The sequence below is a fragment of the Capra hircus genome, chromosome 16 (assembly GCF_001704415.2).
Source record: "Capra hircus breed San Clemente chromosome 16, ASM170441v1, whole genome shotgun sequence".
In the NCBI taxonomy this organism is placed as follows: domain Eukaryota; kingdom Metazoa; phylum Chordata; class Mammalia; order Artiodactyla; family Bovidae; genus Capra; species Capra hircus.
Genome location: NC_030823.1, coordinates 56,562,211 through 56,574,542, shown reverse-complemented (window position 1 = coordinate 56,574,542; position 12,332 = coordinate 56,562,211). Strand labels below are relative to the sequence as shown.

Genomic DNA, 12,332 nt, shown 5'->3' with positions numbered 1-12,332 from the left:
AATAGAGATGACAAAAATCTCCCCAGGTCACACAGCAAGGGTCAAGTAGAATTTGGGATTAAAAGTCATGTATCTTGACTTTTTGCTGCTTGTTGAACCATAAAGAAGGCTGAGTTGGACCATAAAGAAGGCTGAGCACTGAAGAATTGATGCTTTCAAACTGTGAGTCCCTTGGACAGCAAGGAGATAAAACCAGTCACTCCTAAAGGAAATCATCCCTGAATATTCATTGGATGGACTGATGCTGAAGCTCTAAAACTTTGGCCACTTGATGCAAAGAGCTGACTGATTGGAAAAGACCCTGATGCTGGGAAGGACTGAATACAGAAGGAGAAGGGGGTGACAGAGGATGAGATGGTTGGATGGCATCACTGACTCAGTACACATGAGTTTGAGCAAAACCTGGGAGATGGTGATGGACAAGGAAGCCTGGTGTGCTCCAGTCCATGGGGTCACAAAGAGTTGGACACAACTGAGTGACTGAACAACAACACAGATTAAGGACCATAACTGCCACTTCTTCTGGTATTTGTACTTAGAAACCCAGTTCTGGGTTGCTATATTGACTCAGATGATGTCTGTCCAGAGTGCAATGGTCCTAGGGTTTGGTATACCATGCTGGAACACAAGTCATCCCACTTGTACAGCTACTTCATGCATAACAGCTAGACACAGGGTTATAGCAGAGAAAGCCAAACGGTTTCCATCTCCTCCTGTTACTGCTACAAGTTAATAGAAACCAAAATGGGAAAGGGGCCCAGGCCAAACCAGAGTTAATGGAGTGTTTCACCCCCAAAGGGAATTATGATAAGAACAGCAACCAGCGGTTACAAAATAGCTCAGCAGCCCAATGTGTCGTTTCTCTCGAACCACTCCTGGAAGGGAACAGTGTCCCGCAGCATCCTGGAAGGCACACCAGCCAACCCAGCCCACCTACTCAATCACATCAGCTGCTCCCCATGCTGAGTGGATGCCCAATTATGAAGTTCACGACACATCTCGTGATCAAACTCTCGGGGACACAGACGGTCAGGAGACTCTTGAATCCTGAGGCCACCTTTCAGTTCCCATGTTCAAATCACTTTCTCTTTCCCAACCCTCCTTAAAGGTCAAATAGAACGACTGTTCCCTATTTCACTGTGCTTTGATTAGATAGATCACTAAACTAAAAAAAAAAAAAATTAAATAATTTTCAGCAATTGCGTTACATCAGAACAAGTTCATCCAAGTTATTACTTCAATGTTTTGATTTATTCTATGGGGTCCAGAGGTCACTGGAACACCATTCCAGATGTATACCAGTTTGCCAACCCCTGAGAAGCTGCTACTTATGGGGTGGGACTCAACAGCTGTCGTACAGCTGCACAGCAATGTCAGTTGAGAGTGGGAAGTGCAAATGACTTCTGTTCTCAACACAGGCCTCACTGGGATAAAAGACAAGATTCTGAGATGAGCATTTGTCTTCAATGCTGGAGCCCATTGCTCTGGCTCTGGAGAACTTGGAATAACTATACAGTGAGCACTTGAATCTATAATTACAGCCAAATAAGAGGAGTCAAAATGCAGCTACCCACATCCTTAACACCTATAGATGCCCCGAGTTCTCCTGGGAGGACCAAGTGCATCCCACTGAGATTCCCCCAGACTTTTTCTTTTTCATGTGTTTGGAGTATATTTTGCTCATCTAACACTGCATCTGTTACTTTTCCTCCAACCCTGACTGACTCACTGGCAAAACTTAATCTGTTCCTTCTTTCTCTTTCATGTAATTGTCTATAAAAATCCAAAGAGCACCCAAAATACTTTTCCCACATTATAAAAGCATGGGCTTCAATATGGAGGATTAAAGGGAGATCTAAAAAAGATCTTCCTTTTCATAAGAACAACTTAGACATTCAAATGGTTAATCAGAGATCCTTTGGAGTCTTTCTTTCCAATCTCTTCCCCAAGGATGGCCTCTCTCATCTCAAGAGCATTAGGGAAGATATGTTGAAAAGAGCAGAGATGGTCTAGGTCTAGGTTCTGCAGATCCCAATGAACAACAATGACTATAGCCTGGACATGATTTCTAAAAATTGCTTCTTTTATGTTCTTAAAGGTCATCTTGGAAGAGAAAGGAATTCATAAAAAGGAGCATAAATACAAAGAAAAGATTGGAAAGACCCAACTATTTAATTTACTGTATACCTATTAGAATTAATTGTTCCTCCCCTAACCTGCCAAAAAACTGCTCCACCCTAAACAAACAGAGTCTCCTACGGCAACATGTGCCTGGGAAGCTTGACAGCTTGAGTCAAAATTACAATGGAAAAAATAGGAAGGAAAAAATGCCTAATTGATCCAAAGTTTTTAAAGTATCTGAAGACTGGATGTGGACTGGGAGACATAAATCACAATAACTGAAAGCTGTCTGATTTGGGAAGTCACTCTTCCCCACAGGAAGCTTCCCCAAGGGAGGGTACAGGCTCGGTTTCTCTGCATATCACGTCCATAAGTGAAATCTTCGTTACCCACACATGCACTTCACTTTCCTGTATCATCACAGTGTTCCACACAAGTGAATTTTTCAAATACCTAAGGCTTATTTCTTTAAGAGCCACTTTTAATTTTTATTTTAACCATTTTCACAGAAGAAAAAAAAACTTTTATAAAATTCCAGTTTCTCTGTCTTTTGATAAATTAGAGAATACAAAGTCACTAACTTGAATATTTTTCATTTTTACTCACAAGGAAGCTCTTTGCATTGGGATAGTTACTTCTTTACTAAACGAGCCTCCTTCAACATACACACAACACCGCACACACACACACACACACACACACACACACACACACACACCCTCATGGATCTAGTTTTGTAGAATCAACCTAAAGTAAATAGGTAAATCTGAGAGACAGGCTGAGCTGCTCTTACGATATATGAGTTTGATGATACCTACAGGAAAGCTTTTGTTGCAGTTGGCTGGGTTCCAATCAGATGAAGTGGCCATATAAATGACTATGCGCAAGTGATGCAAAACAAAGAGGAAAGGCTGTCAGTCTGTCCTGTCCCTATGACTTGACTTCTCAAGAGCAAAGATAATTTCTTCTCTATGTTATATTATCTGGTGATATTTTCTGTTTAAATTGCTCTGGGGAGTTAGGTATGGGAATGGTAGCTCTATCTGTTGCCTATGGATATAGTCATTCCTTCAATCACTCAACATTTATTCCACACCTATTTGTGCCAGGCATTGCTATGGGGATACAGAAAGAAATAAAACAGGGCTCCAGTCCTCAAGAAGATCCCCATTAGCAATCACAGCTGCTGCGGCTGCTGCTGCTGCTGCTGCTGAGCTAGCATAGCGATACTGACAGAAGAGAAGTACCTAATTGGGATTTGGGGTGGATGAGAGCAGGGGAAGGGTTGCATGAGCTTTCAGGGGTTGGCGCTACTCCATCTAACCCTTGTGAAAAAGAGCTTAGCACTGGATGATGCAGAGGGACCTGAGAAAACTGTACACGTGGTAGGAGAGGGTGAAAATAGACAGGTAGGTGGTCCCAGACAGCTTCTCACAGAACCCAGTGTCAGGAAGAGTGCCATAAACTTTGACTGATTGGCTGATAATACCCCTATTCTGTGAATCAGATTAAGAACACTTTTCCTCTATAGCATGCAATGGAATACATGACCTCACTGATGTTTTAGAAAGGTGGACTTCAGACCTTCTGCTCTGCTAACCAGAAGACTGAGATCTTAGCCAAAAATGATTATATCCCCAAAGGTAAAGTCTGGGACAAAAGCCTTTGTATTTGTATCTTTTTCTTTTTGTATCTTAAGAGGTGTTTTACAATAGAAGATGCTAATCATATTTTTGCATGCCTAACACTATTTTCTTTCTCCTACATCATTTCCCATCAAAACTTTCTCGTTTTGTGAATGACAAATCAGACCCACACCCATTTCTCTATATTGATCAGGCTGCATCAGGCCAAAAAAAGCCTTTTTCCAAGGCAGCTGTGGTACCACACCCAGTGAAGTCCATGCAGCAGATGGAAGCTCTCTGATTCTCCAGTGAATGGTGATCTCCAGCCTTGTTCTTTCAGCCCTTAGATCTGCCCATGTGTCCATACTGCTTGGGTTTCACTGCAAGGCCTCTCAGAATCTCAGGGGCAAAATCTGAGAGATTTTTGAGCCCCCTCAGGGACTCTTAATGAACATACACAACTTGCTTTTTCTTCGAAAAGACCACGGATACATAAAATTCTAAGGCTGATAGATCCCTGAGGACTATTTGGTACAAAACTTTCACTTTACAAATGATGAAATGGCCCTTTAATAAGGTGAAATGTCTTGTTTGCAAGGCTAGATATGGCAATCCTGGGAAGAGAACCCAAATTTCTTGATTTTAATGTTCTTTCTACTAAACCATGCTACCACCATCTGATTATTCCATAAACCTTTTCATTTTGGGGGACTACAGAGTAACTTAAATTCCTTTGGCACCTCTATAAGAAGGGCTTAGTTGTAGGAACATTAATAATGAAGTGTACTCAGCGATCTAATACAGAAACCAGGAAAGGGTCATACCTATACTCTCAATTCTCCTGGGGCCCCACAGCCTCACTTCTGTTTTTCTCAGTTGTAGGTTAAAGGCTTGTGCCAATAAGCAACCCAGTACTATAGCTCCTTCTGACCTTGAGGCTCAATTGGTCTATGTTTCCCTGGAGCTGATTCTGTCAGGAGGAAGCAGTGCTGAGCTTTCATCTCATCAGCAGATACCTGCCACCCAGAAACATTGATTTCTGGGCCCTAGAATTGTAATCAAATCTCTCTGTTCTTCAAAATCAGATTCCCTGGACCAGTCCTTTTGCCAGATCCTCAGGTTGGGAAGTCTGATGTGGGACCTAGAACCTTCACAACAGTGTGAGAACTTCTTTGGTATTATTATTCTCCAGTTTGTGGGTTACCCACCCAGCAACTTCAAGCTGTGTTTCAGTAGTATGTGAACCAAGAATTTCCAGATGTACAAACTGGATTTAGAAAAGGTAGAGGAACCAGAGATCAAATTGCCAACATCCACTGGATCATAGAAAAAGCAAGGGAATTCCAGAAAAACATCTACTTCTGCTTTATTGACTATGCTAAAGCCTTTGTGTGGATCACAATAAACTGTGGAAAACTCTTCAATGGGAATACTAGACCACCTTACCTGTCTCCTGAGAAACTTGTACACAGGTGAAAAAGCAACAGTTAGAATTGGACATGGAACAATGGACTGGTTCACAATTGGGAAAGGAGTACATCAAAGCTGTATATATGCATATATACTCTGTATGTGTGCAGAGGACATCAAATGAAATGCCGGATGAATCACAAGCTGGAATAAAAACTGCTAGAAGCAATATCAACAACCTCAGATATGCAGATGATACCACTCTAATGGTGAAAGAGGAACTAAAGAGCCTCCTGATGAGGGTGAAAGAGGGGAGTGAAAAAGTTGGCTTAAAACTCAATATTCAAAAAAGTAAGATCATGACATCTGGCCCATAATTTCATGGAAAATAGATAGGGAAAAAATGGAAACAGTGATAGATTTTATTTTCTTGGGCTTCAAAATCATTGCAGACAGTAACTGCAGCCACAAAACTAAAAGATGCTTGCTTCTTGGAAGGAAAGCTATGACAAAGCTAGACAGTGGATTAAAAAGCAGAGACATCACTTTGGTGATGAAGGTCTGTATAGTCAAAGATATGGCTTTTCCATTAGTCATGTATGGATATGAGAGTTGGACCATAAAGAAGACTGAACACTGAAGAATTGATGTTTTTCAATTGTGGTGCTAGAGAAGACCCTTGAAAGTCTCTTGGACAGCAAAGATATCAAACTAAGTCAATCCTAAAGGAAATCAACCCTGAATATTTATTGGAAGGACTGATGCTGAAGCTGAAGCTCCAATACTTTGGCCACCTGGGTGAAGAGCTAACTCATTGGAAAAGACTCTGATACTGGAAAAGATTGAGTGCAGGAGGAAAAGGGGGCCACAGAGGATGAGATGGTTGGATAGCATCACTGACTCAATGGACATGAGTTTGAGCAAACTCCAGGAGATAGTGAAGGACAGGGATGCCTGGCATGCTGCAGTCCATGGGGTCACAAAGAGTTGGTCATGACTTAGCAACTGAACAACAAGAAGAAAGATGGTAAAGCCAGGCATTTTCTGCTCACTGCAGTCATCTGAGGAAAAGAGGGAATTGAGTCATTCCACTCTTCCTGTGTTCGCCCTTTGGGGTGGGAGGGTGCCAGTGATCTCACATTTGTGGGTTTGAAACAATCTTCTTGGAAAATGCAAAATTCAACTAGACAGATATCCTAAGATGGATTGTGCAGGAAGAATTTCTTAGATACAATGTCCGCTGGAAAATCTCATCTGGTGTCCTAGACCCAGAGAACTCTCCATGCCTGTGTACTATGGCATATTTTATCCATATATGCTTTATAGGACTTAACATTCAGCATGTACTGTCAAGGGCTCAGAGTCTAATCACACCTGTAGTGCCAGGTACTAGCTCAGCTCCTGATGCACTGCTGGTTCCCAACAAATGAATAACCATGATGGTGGCTAACCACATTTTCTTAGCATACTTCATGAGCTGATTACCCTTTTCATCAGTCCCCTCCTACAAGGTGCAGAGTATCGATACACACTTATTTCTGAGTGAGAAGAGATAGTAGGATGCACTGTCTGAAAATTCTCCCTCTATGAACCATCTAGAAATATTGAACAGATTTATCAACATCATCTTAGTTCTATAGGTGGGATAATAAGGGAAGAATCGAAATTGCCAGAGGCCAAAATCTAGAGCAGAAAGAAGGCAGTGAAACTGTGACTGCCCTCGGACTGTTTGCAAATACTATCTGTAATCAAGTGGTTGAGTTTTAACAGTTGATCAGGAACAGGGACCCAGGTCTTGGATCTTTGCAAAATGGGGATCTTTTCAGTGGCTCTGTTAGTATTTTGTACGCATGCTATGCATGCATGTATGTGGGTTCTTTACCTCTAGCACCACCTGGGAAGCCCATGGAACAACATATATATGGCAATGCTGCACAGGTAGCTTAATTCATCTGGAACTAAGAGATTTTCCTGTGCCCACCTACCTGACCTGAAATCTCCATTATTTAATCCAAGGAGTGGCAAAGTCACTAATCACTAAGATATTAAAGACCTCCTAGGTCACCAACTAACAACTGAAACTATGAAGAGTACCTTCTTGAAGGCCAACAGTCGACTCTTCAAGCAATAGATAAACAAGACATAATTGAGAGGAAGGCAATAAAGATACACATTCTATTGGATGAGCAGAGGGGAGCAGTCCCATTTGGTGGCCCTCAGAGAGGGGTCAGTACTCAGGTCTACTCCTGTGGTCTATTGTGCTTTACTGGTCCATATGAGGTCACTAGACCCTCAAGAGAAAACAAAGGGGGACCTTGACAAGGTCAGAAAGAGAAGCCTGATTATCACCAGGTTACCTCTATCTGACACCAAAACCAAATACAGTCTTAGGACAGGAATAACCAAGTAGTGCAAAAATTAATCCCAATGAGACAGGATAACCAAGTAGCGCAAAAATGAATCCCTGCTGCGAGAAACAGGATACAATGAGACAGGAAAAGAAAAGCAAACAAAATAAGGTCAAATTACTTCTTTCAGCTATAACACGTTCATCTGCAGTGAGGTACCCAGAGCTTCAAAGCTCCTGCCCGGTAAGATGCTCAAGGCTGTACAGTATGGTGATCCAGAACATGAGGTATACTGTGAGATAAACCTATACCCAGGTCTCAGCTCTGCTCCTCAGCAACTGTTAGAGCCTGAGCGAGTTACTGCACTTTAAGCTGCAATATTCTCCTTTGTAAATAGGAATAACACCTATTTACAGAGTCTCTGTCAAGGAAAAAATGAGTGAATGGGGATGAAATGCTTAGCCCAGTACCTGGCCCACAGTAAGTACTCAATCAATCCTAGTTTTATAAAAGTGCCAGGAATGTACCATTGCTTTTACCAGGGTGTGGGTTGGTGTCTGAGTTCCCTCCATAGAGACTCTGGTCAAAAAGACCTCAAGATTCTGCCACCAACACTTTAGGATCAAAGCTGTGGACGCTCTCATCTCTGCTCCCACCACTCTCAACCATAAATGTATCTCTCTGAGTCACAGAGGAGAGTCGGATGACAAGGGAAATGGGTCTGAGGCTTATTAAAACAGATTGGGAAAAGTCTTCCTGGCTTCTGGAAACCAGGGCTCCCCTAAAAACCATGGTGGTGACTCGGGTGTCTTAGCCTCTGAAAAACCCCAAACCATCACAGACACCTCTTCCTTGACGGGCACTGGAGGAAAACAGGAAGGTGAGAAGACTCAGTGACTTATTTTTCAGCCAAAAATAACCTCCTAGCAGTTCCTTCCATTTAGCTGCAGAAAAAAAAAAAAAAAAAAAAAGACCCAGCAGCTCAGACTCCCCACTTCATTTACAAACATACACCACCTGCTTCCCCACGTGGCCCTTCTCTTGGCTCAGCACGGCCCTGGTGCTTCTCACCCACACCTGGGGTGGGCAGGGGATGTTAAGGTCCTGATGGGGAACTAGGGGCAGCAGGGTGTTCAGGGAGAGGCTGTTCTTCCCTGTGCCAGAAAATCATGGGCTCCAAGTCAGAGCTCTGCTTCTCACAGGAGAGAGGAGAAGAGGATATGTCTCCAGGGTCCTTGTCACTCTCTCTCAGGGAGCTTAATAAAACGACAAAATCCTCCTGAAAATTTGTGATCTGTCCCTCTGTTGAGAAATGTTTACCAAATTGAACCACTGCTGCTGGTGGGACCGTGTCCTAGCCCTCAAGTGCCTGGGGAGGCCTCGCAGGTAAGACACTCTGTGCCTCGGGCCTTTACCTCCCTCTACCTTTTACCAAAACTGAATACGGCTGTGACAGAACCGGTACTCCACTCCCAGTTTGTGTGTGCTTAGTCGCTCAGTCATGTCCGTCTCTTTGCTCCCTTCTGGACTGTAGCCCACCAGGCTCCTCTGTCCACGGGGTTTTCCAGGCAAGAATACTGGAGTGGGTTGCCATTTCCTTCTCCAGGGGATCCTCCCAACCCAGGGACTGAACCTGTGTCTCTTGTGTCTCCAGCACTGCAGGCAGATTCTTTCCCCTTTGAGCCATCAGACACCTTTCTCAAATCCTTAACTCCTTTCTCAAATCCCCATAGTCACTCACAAGGCCACTGCCTGCCCTCAGCCTCAAACCCCAACTCCATGTCCTAAACACAAGGCCCTTAAACCTTTCTTCTCCTCCGCCTTTGGTCTCACTCCTCTCTCTCATGCTTTCCTTTCCTCCAGAGCAGTTGATCCTGCACAATCAGCTTGTCCAGTTTTGATGCCAGTGGCTCCCAGTCCTTCTCTGGAAAACTAGGATTTCGTGGCAGCGTCACCTGTCTCATCTCCAAACTGAACCGCACAGTAGTGCTTCTTAAGATACTGCCAGGTGACCCAGCAGCAGTCCTTCGGGTGGCCTGATGGCTGTGCTGAGGTTCCCAGCCGGAGATGATGACAACACACCCTCAGGCCCCATCCATGTCTCCAGCACGAGGCTGGTGGACCCATTAATTCTCATAATTTTGCCTGTCTTGTTTTCATGGTAGGAGGGACATTTTAGGTGGCCTGCAAGCTCTCCTGATAGTCTTGCTACAGGGCATTTGGCTTTCTTCTTTAAAAGAGGAATAAGTTAACAATTGTTTGTTCATGGGAATTTCCTGCCTTGGATCTAGCTAACTGGAGGCAACCTACTGTGGTTCAAGGCCAGAGGTAGAAATGTTGAACACAAGAAGTCTTGAAGTCTACAAGGGCCAAGGGGATAGGGACACTTCCAGTTTGTCCCCATGCAATGAGGCCCCTGAGTGTTAGGCCTCTAACACACCACAGTAGGTAATTCCTGAATATCCAGTAGATGAGACCTGTGAGAATTGACTTTATAAGCTCAGAAAGCAGAATAGTGTTTGCTTTCTACTCCTCTGGAGTTTCTTCCAAGATATGGTATTTTCCTCTCTCTGGTTCTCTACCCTCCCCAGGTATCTGTTTCACTATCAAGGACTCTCTAAAACATCACTTGAAATATGAGCTTGGCATGACCTTCCAGGGAGAGGTTCACCAACAGATTCTGACGAAACCACACTGAAAGACTCAGAAGAAGAAAGCTAAGAGCACACCACCAGGCTGCTACAGGCACCTTGCCCAGCAGGCGGGACCTTCTGCCTGGCTTCCAGGCACCTCTGTAGGTGGTCCTTCATCCCCGCTTCCTCCCTGGGCATCTGCCATCTGCGGTGCCAGTACCCCAGCCCACATGATCAAGACATGGAGCCCTATAGGCTCTGTTCAAGCTCTTGGAGGACAAGGATGTGAAAGCCAGAGGAAACAGGCAGAAGTCAGAGGTGGAAGACCTGCCACCAGAGAGTGGCAGAACATGTGAGACCTGGAAGAAGGCCCGGGGCTGATGGTGGGGTTCCTGCTCTGACTTCCAGCCTTCGCCGCCCCCTGTCCCTGTCTCCTGGTCTTTCAGCCAGCCTGCAGCTCATGAGAGGTTGAAGCAGCCCAAGCCGACGACGGGAATGTTCCACCGCAGCCCCCGACACGCGTGCTCGCCCCCAGGCGCCCCCGCCACACACACTCTCATGCCAGGCAGCTCGGCATTTCTTGGCTCCCCAAGCCTGCCCGTGGAAGATGACTGGGAATGCAGACTGTGGGAGGAAATGACAATATTCATTGTTTGGATTAAATATTTTTCTTGGCCCTTCTGTTGTTTGCTGAGCATCTTTCCCCCCTCGCCCCCCGCCCCCTTCTCATTCTCTCTTTCCTTCCCTCCTCCCTCCCTCTACCTCTCTCTCCCCTTCTCTCTCTCTCTCTCTCTCTCTCATCTCTTCCTCAGTAATCAAGCACACTGAGAGAAACTCCAAGGAGAAAGCAGAAACTCCCAGGGAGGGAAGAGCTGTTGAAGGAAATTGAAGTAGTTGACAAAGGCTTTTGCCATTCTGATACCATAACCAGCTCTTCACAAGGATCTTTCACTTTGGGATTAATCTAAACCTATGTTGCTTTGAGTTTTCATAAGTCTTCATGGGATACAACCCATAGCGCTTGTTTTCTCTCTCATTCGCTCCTTCTTTCATATATATGTAATATGTGTGTATATATATATGTATACACATATATACGTAGGGCTTTCCAGATGGTTCAGTGGTAAAGAATCCACCTGCCAATGCAGGAGACGAGGGTTCAATCCCTGGGTTGGGAAGATCCCCTGGAGTAGGAAAAGACAACCCACTTCAGTATTCTTACCTGGGAAATCCCATGGACAGAGGAGCCTGGTGGGCTACAGTCCACGGGGTCACAAAGAGTCGGACATGACTGAGTGACTGAGTATCACATATATACACAAAAATACATGCATAAATGACGTACATCGTTCTCGTTTAAGATAAATGTGTATATAATAATCACTAACATGATGTTTATAAGACAGATATATAATCTTAAAATATGTGTTACAAGCCTGAGAAAACCATAACTGAAGACACATGTACCCCAGTGTTCACTGTAGCACTAGTTACAATAGCTAGGACATGGAAGCAGCCTAGATGTCCACTAACAGACAAGTGGATAAAGAAGCTGCGGTACATATACACAGTGGAATACTACTCAGCCATATAAAGGAACACATTTGACTCAGTTATAATGAGGTAGATAAACCTAGAGCCTATTATACAGAGTGAAGTAAGTCAGAAAGAAAAATAAATATCGTACACTGATACATATACATGAATCTAGAAAAATGGGACTGATGAACCTATTTTCAGGGCAGCAATGAATATGTGGACACAGAGATTTATGGACACTGTGAGGGAAGGTGAGGGTGGGAGGAACTGAGAGCGTAGCAAGGAAACATATACATTACCATATGGAAAACAGATAGCCAGTGGGAATTTGCTACAGGACAAGTGAGCTCAAACCTGGTGCTCTGTCACAACTTAGAGTGTTCAGATGGTGTGGGAGGTGGGAGGGGCTTTCAAGAGGGAGGGGACATATGTATACCTATGACTGATTCGTGTTGATGTATGGCAGGAACCAACACAATGTTGTAAAGCAATTACTCTCGAATTTAAAAACAAATAAAAATTTTAAATATATGCTACATTTTATACACACAAACAAATACGCACACACACATTCAATTTCTCTGGAAGCTCCAGGCATAAACAGTGACTCTAAAGGTAAAAATATTTTTACAAACTAGAAATCAACATATAGAAAC

General features: G+C 43.9%; 1 protein-coding gene across 1 annotated transcript in view; it reads right to left on the bottom strand.

Annotated features, from left to right (window-relative positions):
* PAPPA2 (pappalysin 2) overlaps nucleotides 1-12,332 on the bottom strand; it is a 329,773-nt gene that overhangs the window by 3,152 nt on the left and 314,289 nt on the right. The window lies entirely within an intron of this gene.